Source organism: Myotis yumanensis, unplaced genomic scaffold (genome assembly GCF_028538775.1).
Source record: "Myotis yumanensis isolate MYYU_CA2020_CCGP unplaced genomic scaffold, mMyoYum1.0.hap1 SCAF_21, whole genome shotgun sequence".
NCBI classification, from domain to species: domain Eukaryota; kingdom Metazoa; phylum Chordata; class Mammalia; order Chiroptera; family Vespertilionidae; genus Myotis; species Myotis yumanensis.
The window spans coordinates 13,120,612-13,145,969 of record NW_027223772.1 but is presented as its reverse complement, the minus strand read 5'-3'; the positions used below and the strand labels follow the sequence as shown (position 1 = coordinate 13,145,969).

General features: G+C 43.3%; 1 pseudogene; it reads right to left on the bottom strand.

Moving 5' to 3' along the window:
• Positions 1 to 646: 646 nt before the first annotated feature.
• Positions 647 to 21,418, bottom strand: LOC138998966 (zinc finger protein 782-like; annotated as a pseudogene).
• Between the last annotated feature and the right edge of the window lie 3,940 nt (positions 21,419 to 25,358).

Here is a 25,358-nt window from a genome sequence, read left to right as displayed (position 1 = left end):
CACCAACTGCTGTGCAATTCATGCTGAGAGGGTCACCTTCCTTCCCGGACCCGTAACTGCTCTGGTGCTTCTGTGGGACAAGCCCTGGGCCTATGGGCCCGGGGTAAGCTGTTGTTTATCTAACTCTTATGGGGGTACAGGCTTTGCATATTGTTTTCTAAGGATAAGTTACCAAGACATTTGATACAAATAGAAAATTATGGACTGAAATCCTCACCTCCATTTAAAAAATAGTAGGTTGTTATAATGCATGAATGCAGGGAATAAGGGCTAGCAGTTAAATCCGATGGCAACTTAATGGTTTCTGTTGCACACTTAGGTACAGAACACTCCATCTTTTCACTATAATCTTCTATACTTGTTTTCCTTTATCTTGATGGGTAAAATGATGTAACTTGACTATTTCATCATTCTATTTTATTTCATCTCACTCACTGCTGAAACATTTACATGTATAGTCATGCCCAAACCACTACTGATGATAAGTTTCCCTTATGAATATGGAAGGGCCTCTAAGAATTGAGGTCAATCTCTATTCAAGGCCCATGTCAAAATTCTCCACTGACCCGAAGATGAATTCTCAAACACTGGCCCAAATCATGCCCCCTCCCCCCATGGACTCTATACACTGGCAGAGGACGATCCACTACTTGGAATTTATTTTTTCCAGGTTCCGATGCACCTGTGGGGAAGAATGTGAAAACTCATGCCATTTGCCCGTGAGTAGGGCTAAGTCAGCCTCTAATTTCTGAGTCCTCTTTTCTCTGAAAGTTTCCATGTGATTATGTTACTCAGGAGAACACAAGATATAGTTCCTGTGTTACAATTCATGAGTGACACCTGAAATCACCTCCAGGATAACAGGAACAGAACTTAAGGTAGCAGCAAAACGGCGTGTGTATGTGTGTTGTTAGGCTAAAATATTTATACATCTGGTGTGTAACTTCTACCTGAACCGTAATAGAGAACCCGAGGAATAATACCCTGGCTTAGTTCTGGCTTCTATAAGCTTTCATTAGAAAGAAGCTCAGGAGCAGAGGGGAAAGGTAAAGTGATGGAAAGGGGGGCTTTTTCTGTTTTCATGGAAAAGCAATTTTCTGGTAACTAGACACTTAGAAAATGTTTGGGGCTAAGTCACATGAGCCAGTTAACAGGGCCTCAGGCTTGAAAATTTTCAAAAATGGTGTCACAGAGAGAGAGAGAAAAATTGATGCCATAATAGGGTGAGGAACTCCAACCTGCCCACCACATCAAGGCTGAATCTCCTTTGGGCCTAATTTATCTCTTTAAAAAAATAGGAACTATACTCTTGCTTCAACCCTTTTAAAGAAATGCAGATCTTTACTTTGATTTTTAATAATACTCAGTGCCAGGTTCTATTTGCTTGTGATGTACATAGATTAACCCATAAAATGCCTTCAAAAAGGGCTGTAATAATTATCATCATTACCCGCCTTTCACCCATGAGACAACTGTGGGACATAAGAATCAACTTGCCCAAGATCACATAGCTACACAGAAGGGGAAGGGAATAAATACCCAAGTAGTTATGTCAATAAACCACCTTGAGAGTTTTCCCACATTCTTCACATTTATGTTTAATTTCCTGTGTGAGTTCTGATGTTCTCTAAGGCTTGATTTCTGGCTGAGAGTTTTCCCACATTTATAGGGCTTCTCCCCTGTGTGAGTTCTGATGTTCTCTGAGGTTTGATTTTTGGCTGAAAGCTTCTCCACAGTGGTTACAATTGTAGGGTTTCTCTCCTGTGTGAGTTCTCGGATGTTTTCTTAGGACAGACTTCTCGCTGAAAGCTTTTCCACATTCATTAAATTCGTATGGTTTCTCTCCTGTGTGAGCTCTCTGATGCCCTCTGAGATTTGCTTTCTGCCTGAAAGTTTTCCCACGCCCATCACATGTATAGGGCTTCTCCCTGTGTGAGTTCTGTGATGTTTTCTTAGACCTGACTTTGGTTTGAAAGCCTTCCCACATTCATCACATTTATATGGTCTCTCTCCTGTGTGAGTTCTCCGATGAGTCCTTAGGCCTGGCATATGGCTGAAAGATTTCCCACATTCATTACATTCAAAGGGTTTTTCCCCCGTGCGAGTTCTCTCATGTACTATAAGAATTGACTTATAGTTGAAAGATTTCCCACATTCATTACATTCCAAGGGTTTCTCCCCTGTGTGGGTTCTCTGATGTTTTCTTACTGAAAACAGAAATCCTGCGTGATTTCTCACTGAAAGCTTTCCCACATTCATGACATTTACAGTGTTTCTCCCCTATGTGGCTTTTCTGTGGCAGAGTCACGCATAAATCCATACAGCAGGATTTCTCACATTCATTACACTCAGAGTGTCACTGTTATGTGAGTTCTCTGATGTATGTCGAAAGTTGACTTGAAACCCAATGTGTCTGTCGATGTGTCATAATCAGAGGATGGGTCTGTTGTGTGGGTTCTTTGATGCACCAAGAGGGCTGAATTATGGTTGAAATTCTTTCCATATTCAAAGGGTTTTGCCCGTATATGAATTTCCTGGTGTTCTCTAATGTGTGATTTTTGGCCTAAAGATTTCCCTTCTGTGTCACTTCTTTAAGTGACTCTACTGAAATTATTCCTGTTTTCAGTACATTCATATCCATTAAACCAGTGGTTCTCAACTTTCCTAATGCTGCGACCCTTTAATACAGTTCCTCATGTTGTGGTGACCCTCAATTTCATTGTTACAAATTGAACATAATTAAAGCATAGTGATTAATCACAAAAACAATATGTAATTATATATGTGTTTTCCGATGGTCTTAGGTGACCCCTGTGAAAGGGTCATTCGATCCCCAAAGGGGTTGCGACCCACAGGTTGAGAACCGCTGCATTAAACTCATAGTAACTCTTCTCTCCTGGATGATTGCTCTAAGAGACTCTAAGAGTTGATAAATCACATTGATTTTCCCCAAATTTATTAAGTTGACCAAAATTCACTTTTGGGTCGGTGTTGTTAGATGAAATAAGGACAGTCTTTCCAAGGAAAGCTTTTCCACATTCATTATATTCACAAGCTTGCCACAAAGCCTGAACTGTCTTATGCTGAATAACTTCCTCTTTATGACCAAAGGCTTTTACGTTTTTACTGTAAACAAAAGATTTCTCTCCAGTATTAGCTCTGCCATCCATAATAACAAGGAGCCATTTCTCACACACATTCATCTCATGAGCCTTCTTCCTTGAATACTGACAATGTGGGGCCAATGAGCTGAAATGCAAATAAGCAGGCCCTGTAGTGTCAAATTTACAGGGTGACATTCTTGCAGGAAAATGTTTATATCCAGATTACATGGTTTTCCTGAAATAACTTCCTTATTTTAACAAGGGATACATGGAGAGCACCCATATCTGTGAGTCATGATTTTTAAAATAATTACCATCACTAAAATCAGGAAGTATCTTAAAAATGGATGGCAACTCCAGAGTTAAATGGGTAGCACTTTGTCTGTCTTGATTGTACCTAAAATAATGGTTCACCTTTTAACCCACAGCACCTTATGTGACACAAGATATATTTATGCAGCTTTGCACAGCTCTCCAAAATAAAGTTCTCCTTGTAATATTCCTTGTAGAGGTCTGTAAGTGGTCCATAAAAAGCAGTGCCTCCAAATTACCTAGAGAGCTTTTTCACTGAGCTGACCTACACCTGATGATTCCAAAGTCCCAGAGGCCTGACTTGGGCATTTGCATTTATGGGAAGTGTTTCCTGAGTGAATCAACATGAAACACCATTCTCCACTTGGCTTTGGAATCAATCTGCAATGTTATTAAATAACTGGAGGCCTGGTGCACGAAATTCATGCACGGGTAGGGTCCCTAGGCCTGGCCAGTGATCAGGGCTGATCTGTGAGGTGACTGGTGAGGTGATTGGGGATCCTGCTCGCACCTGCCTTGGCTGGCCTGGTGCTGCCCACTCACTGGTCCCAACCCCCACCGCGGCCAGTCGGGGCCTGTGGGCTGGGGGCAGCTCCTGCATTGAGCATCTGTCCCCTGGTGGTCAGGGTGCATCATAGTGACTGGGCATTCTGCTGGTCATTCTGCCGTTCGGTTGATTTGCATATTAGGGTTTTATATAAATAGATATTTACTATATGATACGTGCCAGAGTAAGGAAGAGTAAAACAGAGAGGACCTTTTTTGGGAGGTTATAATGCAGTTGAGGAAAGGAGTTCATTCAATGACTGTATGTTCTCTGGCAGAGTCTCATTTTCTTTTGACACCCATGTGGGTTAAGAGTTTACAAAAGAAAGAGATAAAGAATAGGCTAACGTATTCCAAGGGTATATGAAAGAAGCAGGAATCTCAGCCCAAACTTAACGTGAGAATAGTGCTTTCTTTTTTCTACTTGAGCTTAGCTATTTACTTAACTATTTTATTCCGAGAACCACCTCGTGGCTTTATAGTTTTTTCCATTATAGTTATAGTTTTATCTTTATTACCTCTTTTGCTTTGCTTAGTTTTCTTTTAAAACTTTCTTGCTTTTTAAAATAAGTATATGAAACTGAAAATTTTCCTCTACGAACTGCCTTATATGATAGCCCAAAGGTTCTAATAAATATGTTTTTCATTTAAAACAATTTCTGGATATTTTAAAATATTTATTTACTCATTGATAAAATAGGTTTGAAAAAAAGAAATACATGCATTATTGATTTAAGATAGAGGGGTTTTAATTTTTCTCATATTGTTTGCAATTTAGTGTTATTGAAAAATAATATTTCTGCTTTGCGGAATTTATTGACATTTGCCTAAAATACTTTTATATTTTGTTAATGCTCCAAAGTCCTTTAAAATAAGGTTTATTCTTTGTTTTCCAAATAGAGTTTTGAAAGACACATAACAGATTAATTTTATAAAATATGCCATGTATAATTTCTAGACCAGAGGTCAGTAAACTTTTTCTGTAAAAGGCCAGAGAGTAAATCTTTTGGGCCTGCTGGTCATGCTGAAGAGTCAGCTAGAGTCCAATGGCTGTGGAACAAAATCAGAGAGGAATATTAAGGTCTATAACTGAATGTGTTCCTACTTTTCTTCACAACTCTTGAAGTTTTTTGTTTTATGTTTTAGCAATTGTACTTTTTGACCTGAATTGAACCTTATGTATTAGTTACATAAATAAATACTGAGTTGTTTTTATGTTTATGGACTTAACAGTTCATGACTTGTTTCAAACATTCTACAGTAAATTTTAGGTGTATCGCTTTAGTAATCTGATAGCACTGCTCTGAACAGGTGAATGTAATCCCCTTGCATCAGTCATATGGCATACGTTTGTTTTACTCTATGTTACATAGTGAGTTTGCATGTAGAAAAGAGTGAACACAGCTGGCCTGAGTGCTCCCCTTAGCTAGGCCTGCCTGGAAGATTCACCATTGGCTGGCATCTGAGAACTTAGATTTGGAGATGGTTCCCAAGGACCTTGTCCTAATGAATTTTCCAGGTGGACAACATTTCACATGTGTTGTCACAATTCATGGCTGCGGATCTTGGAAGCTTGCACCCGTTTCCTCTAGCCTTTGTCCCATGCACCCTTCTCTTCGCTGATTTTGCCTTGTATCATTTCACTGCAGAAATCTTAGCTATGACATGACTACAATATATGCTGTGACCTCGACTCAAAGAACCTCATGGAGGTCCAGGAACCCCTGATACAGCTTCATAGGAAACTTTTCTAGTAACAGGTCTGCTTTCTTTGCTCTGTCAAATGTATGTAGCTCCCAACAATAAGGAAGATTGCAGTTTGCTCCAATAGTTGTCTTTTGAATTTCATTATGTAATTGCTTAATCATCTATTTATTGAGATGGTATCGAGCAATTATTATATTATGATAAAATCAATGGTTCCTTTTTCTCTTCTGATCTGCTTACTCCCAATTTTAGTTGCTTTTTAGTTTTTGTTTTTCTTCTGTTAATATATATTCATTACTTATTTTCCAGCATCAAATGGTATACTTAGGTTAAAAAATTTAGAACCAAAACAAGAAAATACAAATGAAGTATGGATTTCATTTAATAATAATTATCAATATTACATTAGTCATAATGACAAATCTGCTAGTAATATGAGATGTTAACAGTAAGGGATTGGGTGCAAGGTATACAGGAATTCTTTCTATCCCTGCAACTTTTCTGTGAATTTAAAGCTACTCTAAATTAAAATATTTATTTTTAAAAACTCAGTTCATGATCATAGCAGGAGAATGGAGAGAACAGAGGGAAAAAACCATTGAACTTTAAGACAGCACAACAGAAGTGGCTTAATCATTACAGAGCAGAAAATATATTGAATCAAAATGAACACAGCCCTGGGACAAAATCTCTTACACTTGTGTCTTTAGAGTCCCATCAGTAGATGAGTGGGTAAAAAGCTGTGGTACATCTACACAATGGAATACTACTCAACTGTAAAAAAGAAGGAAATTTTACCCTTTGTGACAGCATGGATGGACCTGGAGAGCATTATGCTAAGTGAAACAAGCCAGTCAGAGAAAGACAAATACCATATGATCTCACTCATATGTGGAATCTAATGATCAAGCAAAATAGTGATAGACTCACAGATAAAGAACAGGCTAACAGCTGTGTGGGAGGGGCAGGGTGAGGGGGTGGAGAGAGTGGTGGGATTGAGCAAAAACTCATGGACACAGACAACAGTGCGATGACTGCCCAGGGGAGAGGCGGAGTGGAGAGAGGTGGAGGAGGGTCTGGGGGCATAAATGGTGATGGACAGACTTGACTTGGGATGGTAAACACACAATACAGTGTGCAGATGATGTGTTGTACAATTGTGCTACCTGAAACATGTATAATTTTGTTAGCCAGTGTCACCCCAATAAATTCGATCAAAGTGCCTATGATGCATTCCCTTTTTTGGTTGCCCACTTCCACATTAGAACTATTAATTCTAACATTCAAAGGTAAAGGCCTCTGAAAGGAGGTGCTGGGAAACATTTCAAACTGCTCACTTTAGCTGATTGCTCGGATCTAGTTTTCTTGGATGCCATCTGCCAGTATTCAATAACTTACTGGGGGAGCTTCTGCTTATAAATTCTTTCTCTAATAACCACGGATCCTCTCCTCATTCCAGCGTGAAGATCAGTTCTGGTTTGGTAAAGCAGTGCCCTGTAAATGGGGAATAAGTCAGCACTTGAGTTAGCTGCATAGGTTTCGCTGTTTCTGAATATCAAGGAAGATACAGCTTCAGAAGTGGCACATTGAGGATGTTCACTAAAAAAATTTGGGGGGGCCCTAACTGGTTTGGCTCAGTGGATAGAGCATCAGCCTGCGAACTAAAGGGTCCCAGGTTCGATTCCAGTCAAGGACATGTACCTTGGTTGCGGGTACATCCCCAGTGGGGGGTGTGCAGGAGGCAGCTGATTGATGTTTCTCTTTCATCGATGTTTCTAACTCTCTATCACTCTCCCTTCCTCTCTGTAAAAAAATAAATAAAAATATATTTAAAAAAATTTTTTTTGGACAGCTAATTCAAAAATACAACTAAAAAACAAAATGGACATCATCCAGAACCACAGGAAGGTTGGCTGAGTGGAAATTCTACAACTAGAAGGAAAGAGAAAAGCACACTGAGACTCAGAGGAGGTGCGGATGTAAAGTGCAGAGGTATGGAGGCGCACGTGAAAAGGGCTGGCAACTGAGGACATGGTTGTCTTTTTCATTCAGGAGGGAGTCTCAAGCTCCCAATGGCTCTGAACTCCAGTTCCGGGCGAGACTCTGGGGACCCAGACTGATACGGGGAGAAACCGGACTGTCTGGTATCGGGCAGAGCTTGAGGGCGGCTTTCTCTCAGAGGTGCTCCCAGTGATTACCGGGACACTGAGACACAGGGCCTCTTAGGGTAGGACTGAGGATCAGCCATAGCTGTTTGCTCCACCCTGTTGATTACCTGAGACCCTGCCCCACCCAAGCTGTGTGCAGAGGCTTTTGCATATGAAAGGCCTGGCCCTTTGCAATCTGAAAATTATCTAACAAACTGCAGCTGGGTCAGAGAGACCCAGAACATCCAAAAGAAGGCCCAAGGCCCCATAGCTGCTTGCATTACCTCACAGCTGGGCCTCATCTAGGCACCTCCAAACCCCAAACAAAGAAGAGGAATCTGCAGATCTCTCTGTAGCTCCTGCTGGGTAGCCTCAGGCAGAGGCTAAATTAGCACCTCCTTAGAGATCCAAGAGCCAGTGTACCCAGTGGTCAGAGTGGGACCATCCAGATTACAATGCCTCAGATCCATAAGGGACACACTCAGGGGGCAGACTCAGTGAGCACCAAAGCCCCACTGAAGCAAGTCTTGCCCCAGAAGGTTCTCTCCAGCACAGAAGTTCTCCCACTGTAGATACAGCTGATTCTCACAGCCAATTGGCCTGGAGGTCAATTCCTCCCAGTGATACCTACAACAATCAAGGCTTAACTACAACAAGACTGTGCACAAAGCCCACAAAGGGGTGCACCAAGAGTGTCCACCTCAGGTAATTGGGGAGGCTGAGCCACTGGGCCCTATAGGACACCTAGCACAGAAAGCCACTCTATCAACACAGGGAAGCATAAAAAATGCAGAGACAAAGAAACAGGTCACAAATGACAGAAATGGAGGAAAGCAAATGATTGGATATAGAGTTCAAAACCACACTTACAACGTTTTTCAAGAATTTTCTAGAAACCATCGATAAGACCCTCAATAAATCTAGTGAGACCCTCGAGGATATGAAAAAGGACCAACTAGAAATTAAGCATACACTGACTGAAATAAAGAATATTATACAGACTTCCAACAGCAGACTAGAGGATTGCAAGAATCAAGTCAAAGATTTGAAATATGAAGAAGCAAAAAACACCCAACTGGAAAAACAAAAAGAAAAAAGAATCCAAAAATATGAAGATAGTGTAAGGAGCCTCTGGGACAACTTCAAGCGTACCAACATCCGAATTATGGGGGTGCCAGAAGAAGAGAGACAGCAAGATATTGAAAACCTATTTGAAGAAATAATGACAGAAAACTTCCCCTACCCGGTGAAAGAAATAGACTTACAAGTCCAGGAAGTGCAGAGAACCCCAAACAAAAGGAATCCAAAGGGGACCACACCAAGACACATCATAATTAAAATGCCAAGAGCAAAAGACAAAGAGAGAATCTTAAAAGCAGCAAGAGAAAGAAAGTCAGTTACCTACAAGGGAGTACCCATACGACTGTCAGCTGATTTCTCAACAGAAACTATGCAGGCCAGAAGGGAGTGGCAAGAAATATTCAAAGTGATGAATAGCAAGAGCCTACAACCTAGATTACTTTACCCAGCAAAGCTATCATTCAGAATTGAAGGTCAGATAAAGAGCTTCACAGATAAGAAAAAGCTAAAGGAGTTCATCACCACCAAACCAGTATTATATGAAATGTTGAAAGGTATCTTTTAAGAAGAGGAAAAGAAGAAAAAGGTAAAGATACAAATTATGAACAACAAATACATATCTATCAACAAGTGAATCTAAAAATCAAGTGAATAAATAATCTGATGAACAGAATAAACTGGTGAATATAATAGAATCAGGGGCATAGAAAAGGAATGGACTGACTATTCTCGGGGCGGAGGGGGAAGAGGTGTGGGGGGTGTGGGATGAGACTAGACAAAAATCATATACCTATGGATGAGGACAGTGCGGGGGGCGGGGGGGGGGGGTTAAGGGCAGAGGGTGGGGTGGGAACCGGGTGGAGGGGAGCTATGGGGGGGAAAAGAGGAACAACTGTAATAATTTGAACAATGGGGGGGGGGGGTAAGAGATCAACCGAAGGACTTGTATGCATGCATATAAGCATAACCAATGGACATAAGACACTGGGGGGGTAGGGGAGGCCGGGGGATTGTCAAGGGTGGGGAAAAAATGAAAAGGAGACATATGTAATATTCTTTGTAATACTTTAAGCAATAAAAAAAGAGAGAGAGAAAAAAGATTTAATAAAATAAATTAAAAATGAAAAAAAAATTTTTTGGGGGGGTAATTGACAACAAAAAAACATTTTCTTACACTCATAATGGATCACTCTCCTTAAACCCTTCAATCAGAAGCCTATGTAACATTAAATTCTAAAATAGTCAGTTTATGTGTTTTGAACTAGAAACTTCATAAAGACTTTGAGTTCTCGCCATAATGGAGTAAAAGAAATGGATTAATCCCTCCATATCAGACATCTGAAAAAAATGGCCCTTAGACTCTAGACAATAGGCAGTGTAGACCGGGATACTTGAGAACAGGAAAATAAATAAGGTGAGCTCTATGATTATCACTGCTTCCGGCTGAGAGAGTTACCTACCCATAGCAAAAAAAGAGACCAAAACAGTCCAGCTGACTCAGTAAGATGAGGAAACAGAGATGGATTTTAAGGAAGCCATGGCAACTAGAACTTGTAGGATAAAATACCAGAGAAGAGAGATGTATTGATAAGGAGTCTTGGCCCTGACCAGTGTGGCTCAGTTGGCTGGGTGTCATTCCGTACACCAAAAGGTTGTGGTTCGATCCCCAGTCAGGGTGCGTATGGGAGGCAACCGATCAATGTTTCTCTCTCTCTCTCTCTCTCTCTCTCTCTCTCTCTCTCTCTTCTCTCTCTCTCCCCCATCTCTTTCTTCCTCTCTCTAAAATCAATGAAAACATATCCTCGGGTAAGGATTAAAAAAAGAAAACTACTTTAAAAAATATTAGCACAGCCGAAACCGGTTTGGCTCAGTGGATAGAGCGTCAGCCTGTGGACTGAAGGGTCCCAGGTTCGATTCCGGTCAAGGGCATGTACCTGGGTTGCGGGCACATCCCCAGTGGGAGATGTGCGGGAGGCAGCTGATCGATGTTTCTCTCTCATCGATGTTTCTAACTCTCTATCTCTCTCCCTTCCTCTCTGTAAAAAATCAATAAATATATTTTTAAAAAAATAATAAAAAGAAAAATATTAGCACATACAATTGAGCAATAAATAAAAAGAATTGTACTATATGACCAAGTAAGGCTTACTCCAAGTATTCAAGGCTAGTTCAATATTAAAAAATGGGGTAAATAAGCAAAACCACAAATTCACAGCAAATTTTTTTTTAAAGTATTTGACAAAATTCAATATTCATTCATGATAAATATTCTCTGAAAACCGGGAGAGGAGGGGAACTTCTTCAAGTTGATGAAGCATACCCGTGAAGACCTTCTGCTAAGAACATCATCTGTGAAACACTGCATGCTTTCCCCCTAAGGCTGGACACGAGGCCAATATGTCTGCTTTGACCACTCCTAAGAAAGTTCAGCATAAAGAACAACATATAAAAATGTTCTATAAACAATCGATAGAAAACAGAATTTAAAATACAATTACCTAAAATAATGAAATACTGAATTATAAACCTACCAAAACACGTATGTATCTTTTCTGCTGAAAACTGCACAATACTGATAAAAGAAATCAGAGGTCTCAATAAATGTATATACTATTTTTATGAATTGCAACACAGTGAACCTATTAACTCATAAAATTGATACCTATTCTGTGTAATGTAATTCCTACCAAAAACCAAGCAAGTTTATTTTTTAAATAATGTATTATTCCAAAATTTATATGTGAAGATTAAGTTAAGTAGCTAAAACAATATTTAAAAAGAAGTATAAGGTGGGAAGCATCACTCTGCCTGATTTAGAGACCCAGAGACAGACCTGTACAAGTAGAGTCAACTGATACTTTGCAAAGGTGAAAATGCAGTTCAATGGAAGAAAGATAATGGTAACATGAGCAAATGGATAAAAAATAGGAGGAAAAAAAGACCTCTATGTATACCTCACTCCCTATAAAAAATTAACTTAAAATGCACCATACATTTAAATATAAACATAAAATAACAGAATTTTAAAAATCTGGAGATCCTGGCTGTAGGGACTCAATGGTTGAACGCTGACGTCATGGTTCGATTCCCATCAGGGCACATGCCTGAGTTGAAGGTCCCATCTCCAGTAGGGGGCGTACAGGAGGCAGCTGATCAATGATTCTCATTATTGATGTTTCTATCTCTTTCTCCCTCTCCCTTCCTCTCTGAAATCAATAAAAATATATATATTTTTTAAATTTGTAGAAAACCTCTGGACCAAAAACTTGGTGAACTGTTCTTAGACACAACAACAACAAAAGCCCTAATAAATTGGACTTCATCCAACTTAAAAATTTAGGCTCTGCAAAAGACCTTATAAGGAGGATGAAAAAACAAGTTACAGACTGGTATTAAAAGGTACAAACCACATGTTTTAAAAAGAACTCATATCTACACCACATAAACTCAATGGTCAACCCTCCTCCTTCTCATCCCCCCTTAAAAAAAAAAACATACAGGAGAGTCTAGTACAAGATGGTGAGGACTAGGTCCCAGCCTTGCCCCACCCCCAACAATGACCTAACAAACACCTACCAATGAAAATAGATCTGGGACAGCTCTAGAGTGTAATTATACTGCAGCAACCCAGTGGAACACAAAACCTGACAGCCACATAGAAAAGCACAGAAAGCATTTTGCATGTGTCACCCCATCTCCTAGCCTGGCACAGCTTGGTGCCAAGAGAAATTCCCTCAGCCATGACCTCCTCCCATGGGGGGAGCAGGAGGACCCCTGCAGACTTTGCCACCACGTAGTCCTTGCTGTTGCAATAGACACTCGCAACTTTCTCTAGTTGGGACATTCACAGTCTTTGCCTAGTTACCCCAGCTGCCTGGCGTCCACGCTGCTGTGACCCTGGAGCAGGAGATGCTACTGGGCTACCTTTCGGGCCGGAGCACCCCCACCTTCTCCCAACCGTCCTGGCAACGCTATGCACGTGCTCAGGCCCTATAACCTAGCCCTGCCACTGTGCAGCCTGCACTTCGGCGCCCATGTGCCCCAGCAGGAGAAAAGGAGGAATGTAACAGCTTTCGCCACCAAGGACCCTGGCAGCCATTGCTGTCAAGCAGCCCCCGCCCTTGTCTTTGCCGATGCTGACCTCAGCAGATTCACTCAAGAAGATACAATCTGTGAATTCGAAGACAGGCCATTTGAAGTTATTCAGTCAGAGGAGAAAAAAGAATGAAAAGGAGTGAGGAATCCCTTTGCAATGTATGGGATACCAACAGAAGAGCCAATTTACATTTCTGGGAGTCTCAGAAGAGAGAGAGAAGTGCAGAAAGTTTATTTAAAGAAATTATGGCTGAAAAATTATCAAATACTGTGAGGAAAGTGGAAATCCAGATTCATGAACCCAATAAAAGATCATTCTGAAGAAGACTACACTGTTTAATTAGGAGGGTTCTTCAAATCAAAATGAAAACACATAAAACATTCAAAAGTGTATGAATGTGTAACCAGACAGCCAAGAGGTCCGGGCTGCCTGTCACCACTGAGCCAATTAAGCAGAGACAGGGTTGAATCATATATGAGCGTTTATTCCAATAATGCCAGCAGCATGGGAGAGCAGTAGGTCAGCCACAAAAATCTGCTCTGATCCCCCTGCCAGTTGGCTGGTTATATGCACACGAGGAAGAAGACAGCTACGTGCAGCTGCGAGCTACAAGTGTAACCGGGAAAGGGGAGGGGAGGGTCTGCAGTCTGGCCTTCAGGAGCTCAAAGTCTGCTAACAAGGTGGCTAACCTTCTATGATGTTACAAACAGCTCAGCCCATTCCTGGGACCCGAGAATGGTCAGTGTTCCTGAGAAAAATTCCCGGAGGGGGTCAGGGTCCAGGCATAGCAACTAAATCAAAGCATGTCCTGTCCTTGGTCTGTTCTCAAAATGTATTTCTTTTCTGAGTCATGGACCCATTGAGACGTCTTATGTTTTCACAGCCTTGCTTCATCCTCCAATGTCCCAGGGTCTGTAAGAGAACTTCTCATCTATAGTTAGTAGGTGAATAATTATTAGACAACGGTGGCTCTGTTCTCATTATGTGTCCTTCCCCACTCTCAAAAGCATACATTTCACTAATAAGGTGAACAAACAGATAAATACAAAATAATGTTACACTGTAGTGGTGGTACATAAATTACTTTTAATTCCAATATAAAAATTAAAAAAAATTGTTAAGAGATATATAATATAAAAAGAATCAAACTGATTATAAGAACATAAAGTGCAGGGGGAAGATTAAAGGTGTAGTTTTTGTGTGCAACTGAGGTTAAGCTGTTATCAACTTAAAACAGATGGTTATAACTATAAGATATTTTGTGCAATAATCAAGCTAATTTCAAACAAAAAAACCCCTATAATAAAAACACAAAAGATAAAGTGAAAAGAATAAAAGTAAAGTACTAAAAAAATAAAGGAAGATGGAAAGAAATGAGAAAACAATTGCAAACCAGACAGAAAAAAGTTAACAACATGGCATTAGTAAGTTCTCACCTATCATTAATTACTTTAAATGTAACTAGATTTTAAACTCTCAGATCAAAAGGCATAAAATACCTGAATGGATAAGAAAACAAAATCCAGAGATTGCTATCTACAAGAAGCTCATTTTGGAATTAATGACACACATAGGCTGAAAGCGAAGGTATGGAAAAAGATATTCCATGCAAATAGTAACCAAAAGAAAGCCAAGGTGACTATACTTGTGTAAGACAAAATAGACATTAAGAACTGTCTCTAGAGATAGTCATTTATAATGATTAAAGGGTCTATTCCACAGGAAGATATAGCAATTATAAATATATACACACCCAACACGAGAGCATATATATATACCTCATATTGACAGATCTGAAGAGAGAAATCGAAAAATTAATAGTGTTAAAAAGACCATACTATCCAAAATGTTCTACAAATTCAATACAATCACTATAAAAATCCTAATAGAATTCTTTACAGAAATAGAAAAAAAACTATCTTAAAAATCCATTGGAACCACAAAAGACTTAGATAGCCAAAGCAATCTTGAGAAAGAACAATGCTAGAAGCATCACACTTCCTAACTGCAAAATATATTACAAAGTTACAGTAAATAGAGACACACAGACCAATGGAACAGTACAGAGAACCCAGAAATATATCCACAACTATTGATAACTGGTCTTCAACAAGGTGCCAAGAACACACAATGGGGAAAGAAGGGTCTCTTCAATAAATGGTGGAAGCCTGGCCGGTGTGGTTCAGTGATTGAGCACCAACCATTGAACTAAGAGGTCACAGTTTGATTCCCAGTCAGGGCACAGGTCCAGGTTGCGAGCTCGCTCCCCCGTAGGGGGTGTGCAGGAGGCTCTCTCTCCCTCTCCCTTCCTCTCTGAAATCAATAAAAATATATTTTTTAAATGGTGCGATAAAACTGGATATCCACACGCAGAGTAATGAATCTGGATTCTTATTCACACTAGTACAAAAATCAACTCAAGGTGGATTAGAGACTTAAGACCTGAAATTATAAAACATTCAAAAGATAACAAGTGTTGGCAAGGATGTGGAGAAGATGGAACCCTGTACACTGTTGGTGTGGATGCTAAATTGGTTCAGTCATTATGGAAAACAGTGTGAAAGTTCCTCAAAAAAACAAAAATGAAACTGCTTAAAGATCCGGCAATCCCACTTCTCTGTATATACCAAAGGCAATGAAATTGGGATCTCAAAGAGATATGTACACACCCATTTTCATTGCAGCATTATTCACAATAGTCAAGACATGGAAACAGTCTGTCCACCAACAGATGGATGATTAAAGAAGACATAGTATATCCGATGGAATATTATTCATCCAGAAAGAGGAAGGAAATTCTGATATTTGTCCCAACATGGACAAAACAGGACATTTACTAAGTGAAATAAGCCAAACACAGAAAGACAAATGTTGCATAACCTCATTGGAATAAAAAACAGTTAAATTCATAGAAAGTGAGTGTTGGTTTCCACAGGCTAGGGAAATGGGGAATGGGGAGATGTTGTAAAGGGGAACAAACATCAGTTATGCAAAATAAATAAACTAGGGAGTTGTATTGTGCAGCAATGTGACTACAGTTAACAATACTGTATTATACACAGGCAGCCCTGAGATAATGTGGGCTTGGTTCCAGAAGACCACTAATAAAGTATTGCAATCCAGCGACTTGTACTCTTTTGCTGGCAGAGGGCCTTGCCTTCAATTTGTAACACACACAACATCTGCGAAGCACGATAAAATCAGGTGTGTCTGTACTTGAACTATGGGAAGAGGGTAAGTGTTCTCAAACCATTCCCCAAAAGGTGACTATAACTATGTCAGGTCATGGGTATGTAAATTAGCTTGATCGTGGCAGTTATTTCACAATGTCTATGTACATCACAATGTCAAGTCTTAAGACTTAAATATACACAATTTTTATTTGAAATTATACCTCAGTAAAAATGGGGGGAATGTACAACACCATAAACAGACATTTACTATATATGGCATATGAACACATGAAAAGGTATTTAACATCACTATCCATTAAGGAAATACAAATTACAACCATGATGAATTATCATGATACACTTATTATAACCACAAATACAAAAAATAGTGATAATACCAAGTACGAGGAAGGACAGAAATCACTGAAGTTCTTAAACACTGCTGGTAGCAATGCAAAATGGTACAGCTACTCTGGAAAATAGTTTGGCAGTTTCTTAAAGAACAAAACATATAACATATTTTTCTGTGTATAAGACGTCCCCATGTATAAGACTTTTCCAATGCAAAATTAAGAAATTAATATTTTAAACATTTTGCTGGTTTTTCTCTTAAGGCCTTCTTCTTTTTTGGCATCTTAAGGAGTTGTTCTTCCTGTTTTCTCCACTGTCTGATCCTACACTCAGTGGGAGGAGGTCCACATTGTCTCTCTGCAGCTCTATTTCCATGTTCTTTTGCATAGCTGATTGCATTCAGTTTGAATTTTGCAGAGTAAGACAATCACTTGCAGGTATTTATCTTTTTATTTTTTGACATCTTTATGGGCTAGAACGCTCAGGTCCCTGTTGCATCTGCACACTCTCCACCTCCACCTCCAAGGCATCGGCTGACGTCAGTAACAATAAGGCTCGTGATGTGAGGAAGCCTGTTTGACAAGGTGTGGACAGCTACACACCCGCAGGGCTCCCTCCTCGGCTGACTTCCGTGTATAAGACGCCCCTCGATTTTCAGTCTGATTTTAGAAAAAAATAGTGTCTTATACATGGAAAAATATGGTACTTACCAACAGGCACAATCACACTCCTGGGTATTTATCTCAGAGAAATAATTATGTTCACACAAAAACCTGAACATGAGTAGTCATAGCAGCTTTATTTATTTATTATTATTTTATTTTGTTAATCCTCACCCTAGGATATTTTTTCCATTGATTTTTAGAGAGAGTGGAAGGGGAGGGACAAAGAAGGCGAGGTACAGGAAGAGAAAAAAACATCTATGTGAGAGACTACACAATTGGCTGCCTCCTGCCTGCTCTCTGATGGAGCTGGGATCAAACCTGCAAGGGAATTGAATCCTCAGACCCTTCTGTGGGTGGGCTGACACTCTAACCACTGAGCAACACCAGTCAGGGCCATAGCAGCTTTATTTAAAACAGCCCAGCCCTGTCTGGGTAGCTCAGTTGACTTGAGCATCATCCTGACATGCCAAGGTTGCGGGTTTGATCCCCAGTCAGGGCACACACAAAAATCAACCAATGAACGCATAAAAAAGTGAAATAACAAATCAACGTTTCTTTCTCTTTCTCTCGCTCTCTCTCTTAAAAATCGATAAATAAAAATAAAACAGCTCCAAATTAGAAACAACTAAAATGTCTTAATACATGAATGGCTAAGCAAACTATGATACAGTCAGACGTGGAATACCACTTTAGTAATAAAAGAAATAAACTATTGGTACACACTAAAACTTGGATGGATCTCAATTTCAACTGTATGATTCCATTTATATACTGTTCTTGAAATGGCAAAATTGTGGAGACGAAGGGTCTATCAGTAGTTGGCTGAGATTAGGAATGGTACAGAAGAAGGGCTTGGATATGATTATAAAGACGTGACACGAGAGGAATCTTTATGGTGGTGATAGCGTAGTGCTGTATCTTATTTGAGGTGGTAGTTACATGAATCTCCACATGTGACAAAATGACATAGAGCTACTCACACACATTGCACCAACATCTATTTACAAATAATGTTGAGACTATATCATAGTCTTGTAATAACTAAAATAAATAATGGGGAAAATTTGTGAAGAATACAATAGTGCTAATTCCTATGAATCTATAACTATGTCATATAAAACCTTTTTAAATATATGCAAAACCTCAAAACAATCTGAAAACATTTTCTTCTTAAGTAAGCAAGCAAGAGCCCTGGCTGGTGTGACTCAGCAGGTAGATCATCGACCCTCCCACCAAAGGTCGAGGCTTGGCTTCCTGGTCAAGGGCATGTATCTGCGTTGCAGGTTAGATCCCTTGACCTGGTCAGAAATGTGGAGGCAACCAATCGATGTATTTGCTTCTCACATTAATGTTTCTCTCTCTCTCTCTCTCTCTCTCTCTCTCTCTCTCTCTCCTTCCCTCCCTCCCTCCCTCCCTCCCACCCTCTCTCCATCCTTCCCTCACTGCCCTCTCTCTCTCCTCCATCTCTTCCACTCTCTCTAAAAAGCAATGGAAAAAATATCCTTGGGTGAGGATTTAAAAAAAAGCAAGCATGAGATGGAGAAAAAATTGCAAAACGTATATTTGATAAACTCTTTCAGTTCAACAAGACCAAAAAAAGCCCACTAATCCCCCCCCCCCCATACGAAACTAAAAAAAAAAAATGAACAAAGATTTGATCATCTGATCAGACACTTCATTAAAGGAGATTATGAATGGTTAAAAAGCACATGAAAAGAGGCTTAACATTGTTAGTCACCAGGGAAATGCAAATTACAACCCAGTAAGAGTTAACTAGACACCAACTACAATGCTTAAAAATAATAAGACCAAACCAAATCTTGGTAACCAAAGAGCAATGAGAACTCTGGGACATTACTGAGGGGCATGAGAAACAGTAAAGCCAACTTGGAAACATCTGGGGGTTTCTTATAAAATTACACATAAACTTACCAAAAGACCCAGCAAACCCACTCTTAGGTATCTGGTTACCTTGACAACGGTCACCTGCCAAGAGCTGACAGCAAACATCACAGCTCACAGTAAAATATAAAACTATTTTCCCTCAAGATTGACTGGATCTATTTCTATTTCTTTTTCCATGTAACGCTGAGCCCTCTAAGCCTCATAAACCCATTACAAGAGACAGTGGGCAATGGATTGGAGCTCACCTGAGGTACGTTCCTTCTCTGCGGCTCTTGGGAGAGTGTGGAGAACTGAGGTTCAGCTGAGGGACAGAAAGAAGGGGGTGTCACAGACCTGGCCTGCCTCCCAGCTCCCTGATGCACTCCCAGGTCACCCCCGGCCGGTGCCTTACAGGATGCAGCCTCGTGAACACACACTTTCCTCCACTCATTGTCAACAACGCACTTGTCCCTCTGACGAACAAAGAAATAAAAACTGAGGATTCGGTGAATGAAATTGCACCAAAGGAAGGCCACAGTGTTTTCATTCTGATTAATTTATCAGAAAAACACTCAGTGTGCATTTACTTTTTGCAGTAATATCATCTACACCGAGTTAAAAAGATGGGTGCTGTGAGGCAAGCTTTTTTATTTGTTGGTTTCAGCTTTGATGTGTCTCAAAAAGCCCTTTTGGTAGGATTTTTTGGTAACTTACTTGTAGGAGAGAGAAGAACGATGTTTTTCCCCTGAGTCACAAACTAAGTTTCCCTGGACCAGTCACTGAAGGTTTGAAGATGAATCTTCAAAAGAGTCAGAAATTGATGACTTTGGAAAACCCTCCGGTCCTCAGTCTGGGGTCCTGTGAGCTCAGGATGTCAGCCGTGTCCCGGGTGATGGACAGCGTGCCCAGCATCTGTAAAGGGGGAGGATGTTTAGGGAAAGTGGAGACCTTCCCCCGCCCCCCCCCCCCCCCCTGCCTGGTTACCCCTCCCAGGCCTCACTCACAAGCTCTCCAAGGACCTGCCCTCCCTGAGCCCCTGGCCCCTGGGTCACCCAGCTCACCTAGCTCCACCCGCCCCACCGGCCACAGAGTGGTGGCTTCTGGAGGTGGTGTCAGCACCAGGACTGCCCCATCCTGGCCAGAGCACCAAGAGCTGCTTCTGACCTTGCAGATGCAGGGTCTACTCCTCTGGGCCCCTCTGCCTCTGCTCTGAAGCCGCCCAGAGGCCTGTGGTCAGAGGGGGCTCCTTCCAGGGCAGACTGCACACAGAGCCCTGCTTCCTATAGGCGTTTCTTGTTTCCAGGGAACTGAAACACAGACCTGAGAAAGATGCATCTGAGGGGCAAAGCCCTGACTCTTAGAATTCATTGTATGTCAGACCTAAGAGCCTGACCGAACACAGGGCCAGAAACCTCTGCCTGCCCCCGGGATCTGAAGAGACACTGGAAACCCAGAGTCCATTTCACACGTGGTACAGCCCACCTGTGCGCTTTCCCTTCTGCCCCTGGTCCTCGGGCAGGTCGCTGTGCCTGCCTGTGAGGGCTGCGGGCTGGCGTGGGCAGGTGTGACGTCTACACGAAGCCTGAGGTTCCAGCACGGGCACACCTTGCTTCACTGCGCTTCACCGGTGGGGCGTGTTTTACACATCGAAGGCTAGAGGCTCCTCCAGCACAGAGATGCCCCCTGATGTGCTGCTGCAAAGCCTGTCTGTGCAGCCCCCAACCCTCCCCTCGGTGCGCACGCGCGGGCCCAGCGCTCCCCCAGCCTGAGCTCGGGGTCCGCTGTGGGGGCTGCGAGGGGGCAGGAGGCCACACAACGAAAAGGACAGCGTGTCCTCTAAGAGAACAGCCGCCACGTGGTGCTTCCTCCCTGGCACCTGCTGTGTATTTCACAAGTGATGACCTGGATCTGGGTGTCAAAACAACCACGAAGGAGGCATTAACATCGTCATTTTCAGATGCGAAACTGACTCTCATGCAGGTCCCTCTGTCCCCCTGCACAGGGGCAGCGCTGGACTTTCCTGGACTTTCCTGCGGGAGCTGGGCTCTGGCTGCCGACCCGCCGAGCTTGCTGCCCGCTCACCATCCACGTTGTACACGCGCGTCCCCCACGGCCGGCACGGGCTGCTCTCGGTCCCTGCACCCGGACCGCACTCAGCACCAGCTCCCGACGGGCTCAGCTCTGGACTGGGCTCAGCCCACCCGCGCCCGGGGTCCCAGGGCCCAGCGCCCCGGGGCTGTCAGGCCTGACCCTTGGCGCTGAGGGCGTGGGGAGGGGTCCCAAGCGCCTCCAGCTCCCAATCCTTGCCTCGGGTGAACCCCTCCCAGCGGTCACCCGGGTGCAGGCCCTTCATGTCCTCAGTAGACCCCGAGGTCCCTAAACGCTCCCCGCGCTGCACTTGCACAGAAAGAGCCCAGGATCCCCTCCTAGGGTGCTGGCGGGAGCCAGGGCTTCAGGACTACACTTCCCACAAGCCTCCACGGCCCTCTGACGTCACTCCTGCCCCCCCTTTAGGCAGTGGAAAGCTGGAGAACCAATTTCTTAAGTGTCCCGCCCAGGTTCTTTCAGAGCCCGAGGAGGATGAGGGTGTTTTAATGTCTGTTCTTATTTATCTGTTCCTCAGATAACCTCTTTTTTCACTGGACTCAGGGGTGGAAGCTCTGAGAGGGGACGGCCTGCACATGCTTCTCAGAAAAGGGACAGGTTTGCGCCCATCATCCTCTCAATGATTTTCTGATGCTACTGGCTGAGCAGGGGGTGGTCAGTTCCATCCTGAAGCAGCCACTGCCTCCCAGTAGCCAGCAAACAGCAAGAGGTCAAGGTGTGAATTTGGACTCTTCTGGCAAATGCCAGGGGTGGTGCTCTATTGGCTCCCGAGGGAAATAACCGCGTTTTCCCACAATTCATTTGGGGAAATTTTAATTTGGAAGGATATTGAAAATATTAAGGAAAATTATCGTTACTTAAGTATGAAAAATTCTGAAGTGTTTTAGAAATTTTATCTATTTATACGAGGTTTTTGCAAGGAAAAAATGACATCGCGTCTTTAAGGTGCTCAGCATTCTCACTTGGCACATTCCGTTAAATCAGTGCTGACTATTGGTTACATTTGTTTAGAAACACAGCCATGGCGCTAGGACTTGAGAATTCCCTACAGAAGTAAAAGTGAACGCAGCTTCCCCAGTGAACTCTGAGGTCGCATCCTGCTGCTTTCTGTTCCTGTCCCCAGGAGATCTGCCTTTGCCTCGTGTGTGTGTGTGTGTGTGTGTGTGTGTGTGTGTGTGTGTGTGTGTGTGTCTCCTCCCACACCGCGCCCCCATCCCAGACAGAGGAGGTGGAAGGAAAGGAGGGGAGAGAGGGCTCACGGAGGGAGGGGAGGCTGTGGTTATGAATCCAGTTGGGTCGAGGAGGCCGGGGGGGGGGGGGGGGGGGGGGGGGGGGGGGGGGGGGGGGGTGTGGGGGGGGGGGGGCTGTATTATCTGAACCTGTTCCCTCATGTTACACCCAAGAATTTCTACCAAGAAGAGAGGATGTGGTGTCCCTCCACCACCCAAGGAATATGAAGTTCAGCTCCTGCTGGAGGGAGGGGCCAATTTTGGGCTTAGCTGTGTGTCCAGAGAATCGCATGTCTTTGGAACTGGCTTTTTTTTTTTTGAGAACACAGGGAGGGATTCAAGTTCTATGGGATGCTGCAGTTTTTCTTTGGCTTTGAAAAGAATGAATTCTATGGGCTTTGGCTTGGGTTGGGGCTAATGATGTCTCTTTTGAAACAAAGACTGTGGAAATAACTAATAACTAGAAAGAGCTCATACAGTCTTTCACTAAAATGCTGATCACCGACATTGGCCCTGACTGTCGGAACAGTCATTGCTGTGTGCAGCCCTTCTCTCCCTGCCCCTCTCCTCCCTAAAGCCTTCTAGCTAGAGTCCTTGCCCTTTGTGGTGTTCTTTTGGTCTGTGGTGTTCTGAGTTGCCCTATAAATTTCCTTCTTGGGTAGCAAGTACCTGTGTGCCTCCAGGTTTGGACAAACCTTCCCCTTCTATATGGAAGGTCTGATTTAGAGGTTGCAGTCTGATAGAACCAAAAGTATTCCATACCAATTTGGCTAAAAGCTAGCAGTAGTTGGTAGAGCACTTCTGGAAGGTGTGACATTAATATTTGTTAATCCTCACTGGAGGATATTTTTCCATTGATTTTTTAGACAGAGGGAGGTGGGGGGAGAGGGAGAAGATTGTGAGAAAGAGAGAGAGGGGGAAACATTGATGTGAGAGAGACACATGGATTCATTGCCTCCCGCACAGGCCCCCACTGGAGCCAGGGACTGAACCTGCAACCCAGGCACGTGCTCTTGACTGGGAATTGAACCCAATCATGGGGCCAAGCTCTATCCATGGAGCTATACCTGCCAGGGAAGTTCATATATTTTGATGCCAACCTTAAACATAAAAAACTGAGGTTTAGCATCCAAATGATCCAGAAAATTATCATCTGAGAGAGATGACATTTGACTAGCAAATGTACATAGCCATAGGAAGAGGGACCGAGTACTGTACAATATTTATGCATTAAAAATCTCTGTAAAACTTATAGTGAGCCTCTTGTGAACATTTCATGATTGAATAAATGAGTGGAATTTTGCAACCTGGAAAAGCACTTAGAAAGCTGGTTGAGACAGGTCCAGTTTTAATAGAATAGGACAGCGATTTCCAACCTTTTTCATCTCACGCCGCATATAAATTAAGTACGAAAATTCTGTGGCACAACAAAATATATGTATTTTTTGAGGATCAGACAAAAAAATAGGTATAATTTTGATTCATTCACACCATTTGGCTATTGAGTTGGCTGCTGTCATTGTATGTATTTGACAGTCTAAGGGAAAAGAGGTCAGTGCCCTGACTAAATAGTCAGGTGCTGGGTGTTTTAGGAATTCTTGGGCACCACCAGGGTGCCTGCTGTGGACACTGGTTGACAACCTCTGTAATCGGAAGTGTGCTATGGAAGGGAACCCCGGGAAAGGGAACAGCATGTTTGGGGTGACAAAATGGCCACAGGGTGTGAGGCTGATGTCCCAGGTGGGTCAGGGGGTGGTTTATGGCTGCGCTTCTCAAGCTTTTCACACCTTGTGGTGATGGAACATGTTTGTTTGGTTTTGTCCTCTGAAATTTCTAATCTGCAGAGAACAGTCCTAACATATATAAAAAGGCAGGGGCCGTCACAACCAAAACAACCGGATGGATAACCAAACAGCAGGCTGCGTGGGGCGACCAGGCCGGCAGGGGGTCAGTGAGGGACGACCATATGACTGAACAGCAGGCTGTGTGGGGCGACCAGGCCGGCAGGGGGGCAGGGAGGGACGACCATATGACTGAACAGCAGGCTGTGTGGGGCGACCAGGCCAGCAGGGGGGTCAGTGACGGACGACCAAATGACCAAACAGCAGGCTGGGTGGGGCGATCAGGCCCTCAGGGGGGTCAGTGAGGGACGACCATATGACTGAACAGCAGGCTGTTTGGGGCGACCAGGCCGGCAGGGGGGTCAGGGAGGGACGACCATATGACTGAACAGCAGGCTGCGTGGGGCGACCAGGCCAGCAGGGGGTCAGTGAGGGACGACCAAATGACCAAACAGCAGGCTGCGTGGGGCGATCAGGCCGTCAGGGGGGTCAGTGAGGGACGACCATATGACTGAACAGCAGGCTGTTTGGGGCGACCAGGCCGGCAGGGGGGGGGGTCAGTGGGGGACGACCATATGACTGAACAGCGGGCTGCGTGGGGTGACCAGGCCGGCAAGGGGGTTAGTGAGGGACGACCACATGACTGAACAGCAGGCTGCATGGGGCGACCAGGCCAGCAGGGGGTTCAGTGAGGGACGACCACATGACTGAACAGCAGGCTACTTGGGGCGACCAGGCCGGCAGGTGGGGGGGGTTAGTGGGGGGCGACCAAATGACTGAACAGCAGGCTGCGTGGGGCGTTCAGGCCGGCGGGGGGAGTGGGGGTCAGTGGGGGATGACCAAATGACCAAACAGCAGTTTGCGTGGGGCGACCAGGCCGGCAGGGGTGTCAGTGGGGGACGACCATATGACTGAACAGCAGGCTGCGTGGGGTGACCAGGCCGGCAGCTGTGTCAGTGGGGGATGACCATATGACTGAACAGCAGGCTGGGTGGGGTGACCAGGCCAGCAGGGGTGTCAGTGGGGGATGACCATATGCCCGAACAGCAGGCTGCATGGGGTGACAAGGCCGGCAGGGGTGTCAGTGGGGGATGACCATATGACTGAACAGCAGGCT